The sequence below is a fragment of the Bos grunniens genome, chromosome 14, assembly GCF_055505025.1.
Source record: "Bos grunniens cultivar Pamir isolate PY7600 chromosome 14, Bosgru_T2T1.0, whole genome shotgun sequence".
Taxonomy (NCBI): domain Eukaryota; kingdom Metazoa; phylum Chordata; class Mammalia; order Artiodactyla; family Bovidae; genus Bos; species Bos grunniens.
Window position 1 is genome coordinate 46,934,663 of NC_141178.1, and position 14,130 is coordinate 46,948,792.

At 42.5% G+C, this 14,130-nt stretch overlaps 1 protein-coding gene and 1 long non-coding RNA gene across 3 annotated transcripts in view; one reads left to right on the top strand and one right to left on the bottom strand.

Moving 5' to 3' along the window:
• Positions 1–229: 229 nt before the first annotated feature.
• On the bottom strand, positions 230–2,072 carry LOC147359367 (uncharacterized). The gene is made up of 2 exons (XR_015140752.1): positions 1,950–2,072; positions 230–984 (listed from the first exon to the last, which is right to left on the bottom strand). It is a non-coding gene; the product is annotated as an uncharacterized LOC147359367 (long non-coding RNA).
• Positions 2,042–14,130, top strand: part of EYA1 (EYA transcriptional coactivator and phosphatase 1) — a 627,341-nt gene continuing 615,252 nt past the window's right edge. The window contains exon 1 of one of the 2 annotated variants that reach the window (XM_086336569.1): positions 2,042–2,171. The gene's annotated coding sequence lies outside the window, so the exon portion shown is untranslated. The remainder of the gene's footprint in view (positions 2,172–14,130) is intronic. The other variant, XM_086336592.1, reaches the window with a different exon arrangement.

Sequence of the window (14,130 nt, forward strand, 5' to 3'; positions counted from 1 at the left end):
GTATCCTTGTCTGGAGAATCCTATGGACAGAGGAGCCTGGCAGGCTACAGTCCATGGGTCGAAAAGAGCTGGATATCACTGAAGCGACTTAGCAGCAGCAGCAGCTACAGTTAGCCACTTTAATACTCACTTGCCTTTTTCCCAACTACTGTCAGGGAAAGTAGAGGTGGACAAATATAATCCCTTCAGAAGACCGAGCAGAAATAGGCACTCCCACACCAGGGAAAGGTTGTGTTTTAATGTCACAGTAAATTCAACTCAACAATTCCATAAACTTTTATTGAGCATTTGCTGCCTGGGGCACTTAGCAAGAGATCTGCTCCCCAACCTCAGGAGCTTTCACTCCAGTTGAGGAAGAAGGAGGAGAGAAAGGTACAGCAATTCCTCTAAGGTGGAAATGCTGAAAGTGAATTTGTTCCATTTTATTCTAGTTTTCTCAATACCTTCTCTTCTTACCTAAGATTAGTCGTGAGACGCAGATGCCGACTCTTCTAGCAGGACAGGTGGCTCATTCTCAAGCACAGTCAGATGCTTGCTAGTGAGGGGCCTGCAGTGTTTTCACTTCTAGGGTGGGAACCCAAAGGATCTATCTCTGGCACTCTCCGGCAATTTCTACACAGTAACTTTCTTGATGGAGAAGGCAATGGCACCCCACTCCAGTACTCTTGCCTGGAAAATCCCATGGACGAAGGAGCCTGGAAGGCTGCAGTCCATGGGGTTGCTAACAGTTGGGCACAACAGAGCGACTTCACTTTCAGTTTTCACTTTCATGCATTGGAGAAGGAAATGGCAAGCCACTCCAGTGTTCTTTCCTGGAGAATCCCAGGGACGGGGGAGGCTGGTGGGCTGCCGTCTATGGGGTCACACAGAGTCGGACGCAACTGAAGCGACTTAGCAGCAGCAGCAGCAACTTTCTTGAGATGAGGCTTGAATTGCTCACAAAGAAAATCAGACTCAGCTTAATTTGGTCAAGTTGCTTGCTCCCTGGGAAGAATGAGGTGAATTTTCCATTGGTTATAACCAAAACTGGAATCTCCTTTAGGATGAAAACTGTTTAATGATATGATACATCCAGGCACCTGTGATAATCCCTAGAGTAGCAAGACAAGTTTGGGAATGGATGGACTATGGATGGATTTTCTCATTCTATTTAGTATTTAAAACAGATATAGAAAACAAATTCATGGTTACTAAAGAGGAAGGGGGAGGGATAAATTAGGAGTATGGGATTAACAGATACACCACTGTACGTAAAATAGATAACAAGGATTTACTATATAGCACAGGGAATTAGATTCAATATCTTACAATAATATATAATGGAAAAGATTGAAAATTATATGTATGCATACACAGATATATATGAATCACTTCACTGTATATCAGAAATTGGCATGATATTGTCAATCAACTATACTTCAATTAAAAAACAAAAAATAGATAATATAAAGTAGATGTATTATAATAGGGCATTGAGAATCTAACACAAATATAATTTAGGTTACTTAAAAAATTCCTTTCTTCCTTCTCTCCTTCCCTTCTTCTTTCCATCCTTTTTTCTTCCTCTCTTTCCTTCTTTCCTTCCTTCTATAAATAGCTACCAAATGTTGAGTGTTAGCATCATGCTAAGGATGGTTCATAGATATTTGCATTGAATCCCTGCAATTACTGTCTGAAATGGAAATAACTTGCTATCTTACTTCAAGCTCCTGCTTTGACTACCACACTCTACTGCTTCCAACAAAGGGTTTTTTGTGTTTTTTTTTTTTACCCCCCCAAGGAACCATTGTTTGGGGGCATAGCCTCTAGTTCAGAGGGATACTTAGAAACGGAAAATGTTTCCTTTACTTGTCAAAGAAGTTGTTGGGAAATCTATAGGCCAGGGTAAAGGAAGTACATGGCTCATTAGCAGCAGAAGAAATACAGATTAAGCCAGTTGGTCTTATTACCTTTCTATAATAGGGCTAGAGCAGGCCACGCAGTCATTATCTGGACACGCTTAGCACTGTTCTCGCGAGACCCTGAGCACTGTTCTCGCGAGACCCTGAGCTCTGAGGTTTGAGGATCAGCTCTACTAACAGTCAGCTTCACTGTGGTCCTCGTGGCAGAGAGTGTGGTGTGAGGTGGATTGCAGCCTTCTCCTGAAGCCCTCCAGGCCTAGAGGCCAGCAGGTAAGCTGAGGGGCCTGGGGACAGGCTGGGGGTGTGTCCGGCAGAGCTCCAGAGCCCTCGGCCTGGCTGCCTGCTAGCCAGGCCTAAGCCTTGACCTAATGGCTTCGGCAGTTTCTGTGGGTCAAGGCCCATGGAGGCCTCAGCAACTGAAGTATACCGGACAGTGCTGTTAAAGTAACAGTTTCCACCAGCTTCAGCCTCTCCGTTCAAATTTCAATATTGGTCCAGCTGAAGTTGCAAGGATATTGCATATTATTACTTATGGTCCCACTCCGTTTTGGGGGCTGTTTATAAAGAGGGGCAGCTGTGAGCTAATTGTGAGCTAAAGGGGGTAATTAACTGGTATTTGCTACAACTGTGTGTTAGTTCCTATTAATCCTATACAAATGATTCTCCCCAGTTTAAGTGAAAAGCCTGAGGGCCCTCTAGGCCCTGAGCGCCTGGCTCCCTGGTGATCCCGGCTGAGTAGAGTCTGGGGAGCTGGCTTTGAGGGTGCCGTCAACTTAGATCTGCCTCTTGAGTTGGCCTGGGCAGTGGCAGAAGGACCTTGACTGGGTGCTGAACAATCACTCCCAGGCAGCCTATCCAGGTCTTAGCCAGGCCCTGGACCTGGGAGAGGGAAGTTGAGCCTTGGGACTCTGCCCTTTCTTCTCAGAACAGAGAACAACATTTTATGGTGGAGGTTTACCGGAATACTCTGACCCAACCATGACCTGACCTCAAGAACAAAAGATCTGACACCAAGAGGTTTTCAACAACTAACCACACCCCTCCCTTACCTTTCCTAGAAAGGGGTTTTGCTGAAAGCTTTTGGGGAGTTCAGGTTTTTTTTTTTAAGACATGAGCCACCCATCTCCTTGCAGGGCCCTGCAGTAAGCGTTTCTCTGCTCCAAACTCTTGACATTTTGGTGTTCTTTGGCCTCACTGTGAGTTGGGCACACGAACTTGCTTGCCTTCTGAACAGTCCTACAAGTCTGCTCCTTGTTGTATGCTCTTTCCTCTCTTCCCCACCCCTACCATGTTCCCTCTTTGTACCTCTAAAGAAATCGTCATTAATTTTCCGCGAAAACTCAACACTTGTTAAGTGTCTTTGCCTCACAATTAAGAACTTCTGTGAGCACGAGTCACTGGAGGCCTGACGTACTTGAGTTCAAAGAGTATAGCCCATGTGTTTATGAGCCATTTCCATAAAACAGGAAATAGCCTGTTTTTCCTGAACTGTTGCCCTTGAATCAATCTCTTTGCCAAAAATCACAGGGTGTGGAGTTGTTACCTGTTTTACTAGATGGAAGACTATAGTCTTTGGTTTTTGATCCCAAATTTCAATGTGTTTTCTAGGAAAGACTCATAGACAATGAGTCCACCTGAGTATGCAAGACAGTGAGTCTTGCATCCATGTATATAGCCCAGGAGTTACTTTTTCTCATCAGGTCACTGAAAGTTGGGCCTCAAAATCTGGAGAGGTTTCCTTTCCTTTCTGTAAGACCACACTCGTGCTCCCTCAGTCATGTCTGGCTGTTTGTGACCTCATGGACTGTAGCTCGCCAGGGTCCTCTCTCAATGGAATTTCTCAGAATACTGGAGTGGGTTGCTATTTCCTTCTCCAGGGTATCTTCCTGACTCAGGGATTGAACCCAGGCCTTCTGCATTGGCAGGCAGGTTCTTTACTGCTGAGCCACCAGAGAAGCCCTTGGCAAGACCGCTCATCTATGAAAGGTTACAGTTTTCTGTTTTATTAATAATATTAGCTAATATTCCTTGAGCGTTTATATTGTACAAAATCCTAAGCTTTAGAGGCATGAATTCTCAGAATTACCCTAGAAGATGAGTAGATTTAAAAAATTGTCCTGTATGTTGCTGGAAGACGGAACCCTTCCAGGGCCCAAGAGTGGGCTCTTATCTAACACTTGGAAATGAGTTGTGAGGAGACACACATACTGACAAAGCAGAAGACTTTATTGGAAAGAGGCAACAGGGTAAGGGGACCCAGGAGATCTGCTTTGCTAGGTGACTTGCAGTCTCAGGCTTTATGGTAGTAGGGTTAACTTTCCAGATTGTTTCTGTCCAGTCATCTTGCTTGCACGCATATTTGATCTGACTCAGGGTCCTTCCTGGTGGTGCATTCATCTCTCTGCCAAGATAGATTCTAGTGTGAGAGTTACTGGGAAGGACTATTATGGGCTGGAGTCCCCTTCTTTTTGGCCCCTCCCGAATTCTCCCAGTTAGTTTTTGGTGTCAGCAACATGTTCCTTGTTGGAACCTCTTGTTGTGAGACGACTCATGCATTCGGTTATTATTGTTCCTGGACAAGGCAGGCGGTTTTGCTCAGTGGTTCCATAACATGTAGAGACCTTTAGCTACTTTTCCAAAATGATGCAACAAAAAAGTGGCAGCACCATTGAATGAACTCAAGTGTGTCTGACTCTAGAGCCTTCACCTCTGACCAGTCCTCACTGCTGCCCCATGGGTTGATCTTTTACAGCGCTTAGTATTCTTACTGTACTCCTTGTCTGATCAGTCCAGAGAACTGTTATTGGCAGGGAGTTTAGATTTCACAGGTTATATGTGTGAAAATGAGAAGGGGCTTGGTGAGGAAGGTGAAAGAGGGGTGGGAATAGTGAGTGCAACTTGGGCAGCTGCACTGGCAGTTCTGAGGAAGGAGGCATTAATCAGCTCTGCTAGAGTGAAGTGCTGAGGGCTGAAGAATTGATGCTTTTGAACTGTGGTGTTGGAGAAGACTCTTGAGAGCCCCTTGGACTGCAAGGAGATCCAACCACTCCATCCTAAAGGAAATCAATCCTGAATGTTCATTGGAAGGACTGATGGTGAATCTTTTGGTCACCTGATACAAAGAGCTGACTCATTAGAAAAGACTGATGCTGGGAGAGATTGAAGTCAGGAAGAGAAGGGGATGACAAAAGATGAGATGGTTGGATGGTATCACTGACTTAATGGACATGAGTTTGAGCAAGCTCTGGGAGTTGGTGATGGACAGGGAGGCCTGACGTGCTCAGTCCATGGGGTCCCATAGAGTCAGACACACCTGAGCGACTGGATAACAGCAAAGACTGAAGTGCAGGGAACAGGGTACAGGCAGGGAAGAGGATGGGAGGAGAGGATATGGGGTTGGAACAGGAGTAGTTCTTGTAGACCTCCTTGGAGAACCTCCTTTCTCAACCTTAGAAAGTAGAGTTCTTACTATGTAATGCTTATTTCAAAAAGCTTTTGCAGTGCTTCATTAATTTCCACTTATACATTCAGCCTACATTCTAACACAACACTTAGATAAAACGTACTGTGCTTTACATTAAGACTGCCAAAAGGAATTCCGTGTGACCCTGACATAAAGGAACTGATCATCTTGGGAGATGGTTAATAGAAAGTGGTGTGAGGTAGTGACAAATCACGTGGCTTGTGAACTGAAAGGAAATAGGTTCACATCTGAGCTCCACACCCTGTGTCATCTCAGGCAAATCACTTAATGCCTCTAAGCCTCAGTTTCTGCATCTGTTCAATTTAATAAGAGGAGTAGAAATAATATGCGTAAAACATAGAACCGAGTTCTTACCATATTGTATACTAAAAAAATTCTAGCTGTTACTATGTAAAGAAATCATTATTGTTCATTATTAGAAGTGCTGTCCCAGAAATATGTTCTATGAAAATGAATTCTGTAGTGAAGGATGAACGTGAAGCTGTTCCAAAGGATCAGATGATTTAATCTAAAATGTAAAATTACTACAAGTTTGATAGGCAAATAAGAGGGAGGTTGAAGTGTTTAAGACAAAAGCAACAATTTATGCAAAGGCATGGAGATTGAAGACAGTAATGACAACAGCATGTTGAGGGACCAGTGGGTTGGTTGGTGGGAGGGAGGAGAAGGTGAGGAGGACAGGGGTGTCTGAAAAGGGAGTCTGAGGCTGGATCTGCAAGAGTCTGGCTTCCTGGCTGAGAAGTCTCATTACTAGCAAGTCCCTCCAGATTGCTGAAAAAACGAAGTTACTGAAGTCTGTGTGTAAGTCGCCTTAGTCCGACTCTTTGCAACCCTATGGACTGTAGCCCGCCAGGCTCCTCTGTCCATGGTATTCTCCAGGCAAGAATACTAGAGTGGGTAGCTATTTTCTTCTCCAGAGGATCTCCCTGACCCAGGAATTCAAACCCACATTTCTTGCATCTCCTGCATTGGCAGGCAGGTTCTTTACCACTGGTGCCACTTGTGAATCCCACTAAAGTGTCTGCTATCCCTCGAAAACCATGAAAAGACAGCCTTCAAAATGGGAGAAAATAATAGCAAATGAAGCAACTGACAAAGAATTAATCTTCAAAATATACGAGCAGCTCAATACCAGAAAAATAAAGGACCCAATCAAAAAATGGGCCAAAGAACTAAACAGACATTTCTCCAAAGAAGACATACAGATGGCTAACAAACACATGAAAACATGCTCAACATCACTCATTATCAGAGAAATGCAAATCAAAACCACAATGAGGTACCATCTCATGCCGGTCAGAATGGCTGCTATCAAAAAGTCTACAAACAATAAATGTTGGAGAGAATGTGGAGAAAAGGGAACCCTCTTACACTGTTGGTGGGAATGCAAACTAGTAGAGCCAGTATGGAGAACAGTGTGGAGATTCCTTAAAAAACTGGAAATAGAACTGTCACATGACCCAGCAATCCCACTGCTGGGCATATACACCAAGGAAACCAGAATTGAAAGAGACACGTGTACCCCAGTGTTCACTGCAGCACTGTTTACAATAGCCAGGACATGGAAGCAACCTAGATGTCCATCAGCAGATGAACAGATAAGAAAGTTGTGGTGCATATACACAATGGAATATTACTCAGCTATTAAAAAGAACACATTTGAGTCAGTTCTAATGAGGTGGATGAAACTGGAGCCTATTATACAGATGAAGTAAGTCAGAAAAACACCAATACAGTATATTAATGCATATATATGGAATTTAAAAAGATGGTAACAATGACCCTTATATGCAAGACAGTAAAAGAGACACAGACATAAAGAACAGACTTTTGGATTCTGTGGGAGAAGGAGAGGGTTGGATGATTTGAGAGAATGTCATTGAAACATGTATATTGCCATATGTGAAATAGATGACCAGTCCAAGTTGGATGCATGAAACAGGGCACGCAAAGCCAGTGCACTGGGACAACCTAGAGGGATGGGATGGGGAGGGGAGTGTGAGGGGGGTTTGGGACGGGGGGACACATGTTCACCCGTGGCTGATTCACGTCAATGTATGGCAAAAACCACCACAATATTGTAAAGATAACTAGCCTCCAATTAAATAAATTAATTTTTAAAAAAACTGATGGGAATAATTTTGGGACAAAGAAGATTTTTAAAACCACGAGGATTTTTGTTTTCCAAAAGGAAAGCGCTCTATGGCAACAAGCTTTGACTACTTACTTGTCAAAGGATGAAATATTTTCCATAGTAAAGGAAGGAGGAGGCCAGATAACCCATTGCTCCAAACAAAGAGCTTCACTGTCTTCTTTGTATTAATTTGTTCTTTTTTCCTAATTGATTTCTTACCTCCAAAGCACAGGAAAAATTAAAATCTCTGTAAGCAAAATAGAAATGTTGATGTTTTGTTTCATTTTCCTGAGTTATTCTTTGAAAAGAAATGTGGTGGTGGGCCCAGTGAAAGTTGATGTTCTGGCCCAAGCACTCTAGCCCAAGTTTAAAATTTTTTAAAACTAAATCCTCAAAGATCTTAGCATGTTCAGTGTTTCTGCTATAGTTACTGCTGCTGCTGCTAAGTCGCTTCAGTTGTGTCCGACTCTTTGCCACCCCATGGACTGCAACCTACCAGGCTCCTCCGCCTATGGGATTTTCCAGGCAAGAGTACTGGAGTGGGGTGCCATTGCCTTCTCCAGCTGTAGTTACTATCTTATGCCAAATAGTGCCTTGGATCTTAAAGGACTTGTGAATGAAATAGCAACTTGGGAGGTCAAAAAATTCTTCTGTGGGCACAAGGTAACATTTATTTCCAGTACAAAGTAAAGCAGTTCCCTCTAAGAACCGAGTTGCTTCAGTTCTAGGAGAAGGCAATGGCACCCCACTCCAGTACTTTTGCCTAGAAAATCCCATGGATGGAGGAGCCTGGTGGGCTGCAGTCCATGGGGTCGCTAAGAGTCGGACACGACTGAGTGACTTCACTTTCACTTTTCACTTTCATGCATTGGAGAAGGAAATGGCAACCCACTCCGGTGTTCTTGCCTGGAGAATCCCAGGGACGGGGAAGCCTGGTGGGCTGCTGTCTATGTGGTCGCACAGAGTCGGACACAACTGAATCGACTTAGCAGCAGCAGCATTGAAGTGTTGGTGACTCCAACACAAGGTCAGGCTGACTGCTCTGTAGTTGGTCAGCACTAGAATCCATTCTGGCTTTAAGATGTGAGATGAAACCACAGAAAAATAAGAGACTTCCATTAGTCAGATGGCTTTGAGGACTGGGTTTTCTTGTTGAATCTTCAGCTTAAATTAAGATTTATTCAATTCCTTTTTGTATTAAATATAAGTTGTTTCAGCCCTCATTGAAAATCTTGAAATGTAGGAGGCTAGCCTGTGAATTCCATGCTAGAAGATCCAGGCAACTGGGCAAGGGGATTTTCAAGTTATTTTATCATGCCTGAGTGCTCATTCTACCTAGTTGTAGACCTAAATGACGAATGTCAGAAGGGCAAGCAACCAGCCTGTCTGTACATTCCAAGATGTACCCAAGTAATGTTTTCATTATCTTCCTTGCTATGGACTGAATTGTGTTCTCCTAAAATTCATATCACTTTGTCGACAAAGGTCCATATAGTCAAAGCTGTGGTTTTTTCCAGTAATCGTGTGGATGTGAGAGTTGGACCATAAAGAAGGCTGAGCACTGAAGAATTGATGTTTTTGAACTGTGGTGCTGTAGAAGACTCTTGAGAATCCCTTAAGCATCAAGGAGATCCAATCAGTCCATCCTAAAGGAAATCAACCGTGAATATTCATTGGAAAGACTGATGCTGAAGCTGAAACTCCAATCCTTTGGCCACCTGATGGGAAGAGCTGACTCACTGGAAAAGACCCTGATGCCGGGAAGGATTGAGGGCAGGAGGAGAAGTGGGTGACAGAGGATAAGATGGTTGGGTGACATCACTGACTCAATGGACATGAGTCTGAGCAAATTCTGGGAGATGGTAAAGGACAGGGAAGCCTGGGGTGATGCAGTCCATGTGGTCACAAAGAGTCGGACATGACTTAGCAACTAAATAACAAAGTTCATATGTTGAAGCCCCAAGCTTCAACGTGACTCTCTGGAGGTAGGCAGTTTACAGAGGTAATTAAGGTTAAGTGAGGTCGTAAGAGTGGAACTTAACCCAACGGGACTGACATCTTTACACAAAGAAGAGATACCAAAGCTTACTTACCTCACACATGCACAGAGGAAAGGCCACGTGAAGACACAGTGAGAAGGTGGCCATCTGCAAGTCACGTAGAGGTGTTTCTCCAGAAACCAACCCCAGTGGTGCCTTGATTTTGGGCTTTTAGCCTCCAAAACTGTGTCTGCTGTTTAAGTGACCCAGTCTGAGTATTTGGTTTTGGCATGCTAGCAAACTAATACACTGCCCTTGATATGACTGTGATGGAGATAAAGATAATAAGGAAAACTTGAATTTGCTGAACAATTACTATGTGCCTGGCTTTGTGTTTGGGTGCTTTGTTTATGTAATTTAATCTGGACCATTATCCTGTGATGGGAACTTGGTACTTCCTTCCAGTAGGAGAGTAGAAGAAGTGCTTTGGCTAGTGGCTCTGGCATCCATTAAATAAGACTTGGTCATTGTAAAGTAAAAATGTGATTTTTAAGATGTATATGACAATCACCTCGTTGACTAAATCCGCCAATCGGAAGCTCATATTCTGCCTTTCAGATCCACAGCAGTAAAAGTTTTCTCATGATGAATGTAAACGTTACACCTAGTATCTTACAACCTTTTATGCAGCACATCTGATAACAAGAGTTCTGCAGTTCAACAGATAAGGGGGTGTAAAGGCTTGTTTCTTCCAGCAGAGGGCAGCCTCTGCCTGTGAAGGGAATAAGAGTAGCAACCCACTCTCTCTATCTCAAATACATAACTGATCTTTCCTCATCTTCTGATACACTTTTCTCCCAGCTCGTTATCTAAATTTAAAATTCTGTTCCTTGATGAGCCTTGGTATAAAATTATCTTAAAAAGGGTTATTTCTGATAGAGCCTACCAAGAAGCTTTTGATACGGTCTTTCCCTAAAGAATGGTTCTCTAGTATTAAAGAATAATAAATCCTACTTTATTTTGTTTTATTTTTGGCCATAGGCTTTTTCATTAAAATTTTCTTTCTTTTTTAATTGAAGTATGGGTGGTGTATAATATTATGTAAGTTACAGGCGTACAATATAGTGATTCACAAATTTTAAAAGTTATACTCCATTTATAGTTATTATAAAATATCAACTTTTAAATTTATGCCTTTAACAAATTTTTATTGTAGTATAGTTGATTTACAATGCTGTGTTTCAGGTATACAGCAAAGAGGATCAGTTTTTTATATATACACACACACACATACATATATCCACTCTTCTTTTTTTTAAGACTTTTTTTTCTTTCCATATAGGCCACTACAGAGTATTGAGTAGAGTTCCCTGTACTATATAGCAGATTCTTATTAGTTATCTATTTTATATATAGTATTATGTATATTGGGCTCAGTGGTACAGAATCTGCCTGCCAATGCAGGAGATGCAGGTTTGATCACTGGGTTGGGAAGATCCCACAGAGGAGGAAAAGGCAACCCATTTCAGTGTTCTTGCCTGAAAAATCCCAAGGACAGAGGAGCCTGGTGGGCTACAACCCATGGGGTTGTAAAGAGTTGGACTCGACTGAGAGACTGAGCATAACAAAGTATGTATATGTCAATTACAGAAAATTTCAAACAGAGAAAAGCACAGAAGACAAAAGATCACAAAAGATAAAGAGTATCCCCTACCACTCAGGGGCATGAAACAAGTTTATTTGATTTTAATTTGCATTTCCTAAGCACTTAAAACCTGTGAAATTTACTAGGCAAATCCCAATGAAAGTGATAAATGAAGGAGACAGGAAACAGATGTTGGGAGTTTGCAGCTGTCATCTCATACCTACCTGTAACTCATGGAAAGATCTTGGAAGCATTGCATTACCCACATAATAAAGAATATGTGTAAGTTAGACAATGTATATTGCAACCCTGATTCTGCCTGCTCCTTGCTTTATGTAACTTGGGCAAGTTATTAACCTCTGCAAACCTCATTCCAACCTATGGAATGTGGACTATTAACTGTCCCCACTTCATGGGGTGGTAAGGATTCAAGTTAAACTGCATATAAAGCACTTAGCACAGCATCTGGCACAAAATAAATGTACAAGGACATTATCAACCTCCTTGGACTTCCTTCAGCATCTTCATGTTTGATATGAGGGCTTTAGAAGAGATCTTTAAGTCCACTAGCAATTGAAAATGCTCAATAATATGTGTGTTTAACTTTTGACTGCTAGTACCATGATCAGGATGGAGGTATTAGACTACGGAGGATCCTGTATTCTCTGTGTCAGGCATATTGATAGTACGTGGTATAAATCTGCATTTTCTTGTTAGTAGGAAAATATCTCCAGGGCCCAAAGTTGATGGCTTTCACTATACTGTGTTCTTTCATGTATATTCTCCCTTATTCTTTCAAGAGTAAGAACCGTATTGCATTTCTGTGTTCAACTCAGAATTGTTTATTAGGTACCTAAAATGTATAAGGCATTTTCTGGACACTGTGGGGAAAGCATAAATGAGACACACATTCTCACCATCATGAGATTATGATTTAGTAGTGGAAGATAAAATATGGTCACAAATATCTGAAAGATAAGAAAGAATGTGATGAATGCTATAAGTAAAATTTACCTTGAGGGGACAGAGTAAACTACTAATTGATAAGACTGTATAAATAAGCCTTCAAAGTCGGTTGGATGAGATGGAGTGGCCATGGGTGCACAGGCAGAAGTATTATAGAGATAGAGATTCAAACACTGGCAAAGCCATTTTTGTCATCTGGACTGGATAAAGCAGGAATTTAATGGGATGTAGCAGGAGGTGGGGCTGAAAAGATAAATTGGAGCCAAATGGAGTTGGCTCTGAAGGCCACCATAAGGACTTCAGGCTTCGTGAGACATAGTGAGTTGAGAAACATGCTTGAAGGGGTGCCAGGAATGGATGGTCATGGAGAGGAAATAGAAATGGAGACCCTGTCCATTAGGTGACTTCAGTGGTCTGCTTGAAGAGATTACATACCTGAATTATGATCCCAGGGATAGAAAGAGAATGTGAATATGAGAGACATTAGAGGATGAACCATTCATTCTTTCATTCTTTCGTTCATCTCTTCCATTTTTATTAAACACTTACTCTGACCATGTATCTTCTTTGTATGAGGGATTCAAAGAAAAATCAGAGAATCCCTGATTCAGGGATCAGCAGTTTAACCAGTACTTAGATTTTCAAGGATGCTTGTCATGGTGTTGGGAAGGGGTGCTTAGAGAGGCAAGGAGAGAGTGATGGACAGGGTTGCCATTGCAGAGATGGTCGACATCAGAGAAGGGGATGATTTAAGGAGGAGGGTGAGATTATTTTGGAGTGGAATTCAGCTTCTACATCTCAGCAGGTACTTGAAAATCTGCATAAGAATGAAAGAATGCATTATTGCATGAAGGAATGGGTGGAGGAATGGGGTTATTGCCACCCAGCATGGATCAGGTACCTCAATATTATGATTAAATCTCTCCGAGCAAAACAGTCTCTCAATATTTTAAAATATGTTTATCAGTTTAGTTCAGTCACTCGGTCGTGTCCGACTATTTGTGACCCCATGAATCGCAGCACCCCAGGCCTCCCTGTCCATCACCAACTCCCTGAGTTCACTCAAACTCACATCTGTCGAGTCAGTGATGCCATCCAGCCATCTCATCCTCTGTCGTCCCCTTCTCCTCCTGCCCCCAATCCCTCCCAGCATCAGAGTCTTTTCCAATGAGTCAACTCTTCGCATGAGGTGGCCAAAGTACTGGAGTTTCAGCTTCAACATCAGTCCTTCCAAAGAACACCCAGGGCTGATCTCCTTTAGGATGGACTGGTTGGATCTCCTTGCAGTCCAAGGGACTCTCAAGAGTCTTCTCCAACACCACAGTTCAAAAGCATCAATTCTTCAGCGCTCAGCTTTCTTCACAGTCCAACTCTCACATCCATACATGACCACTGGAAAAACCATAGCCTTGACTAGACGGACCTTGTTGACAAAGTAATGTCTCTACTTTTGAATATGCTGTCTAGATTGGTCAAAACTTTCCTTCCAAGGAGTAAGCGTCTTTTAATTTCATGGTTGCAGTCACCATCAGCAGTGATTTTGGAGCCCCCAAAAATAAAGTCTGACACTGCTTCCACTGTTTCCCCATCTATTTCCCATGAAGTGATGGGACCAGATGCCATGATCTTAGTTTCTGAATGTTGAACTTTAAGCCAAACTTTTCACTCTCCTCTTTCACTTTCATCAAGAGGCTTTTGAGTTCCCCTTTACTTTCTGCCATAAGGGTGGTGTCAACTGCATATCTGAGGTTATTGATATTTCTCCTGGCAATCTTGATTCCAGCTTGTGCTTCTTCCAGTCCAGCATTTCTCATGATGTACTCTGCATAGAAGTTAAATAAGCAGGGTGACAATATACAGCCTTGATGTACTCCTTTTCCTATTTGGAACCAGTCTGTTGTTCCATGTCCAGTTCTAACTGTTGCTTCCTGACCTGCATATAGGTTTCTCAAGAGGCAGGTCAGGTGGTCTGGTATTCCCATCTCTTTCAGAATTTTCCACAGTTTATTGTGATCCACACA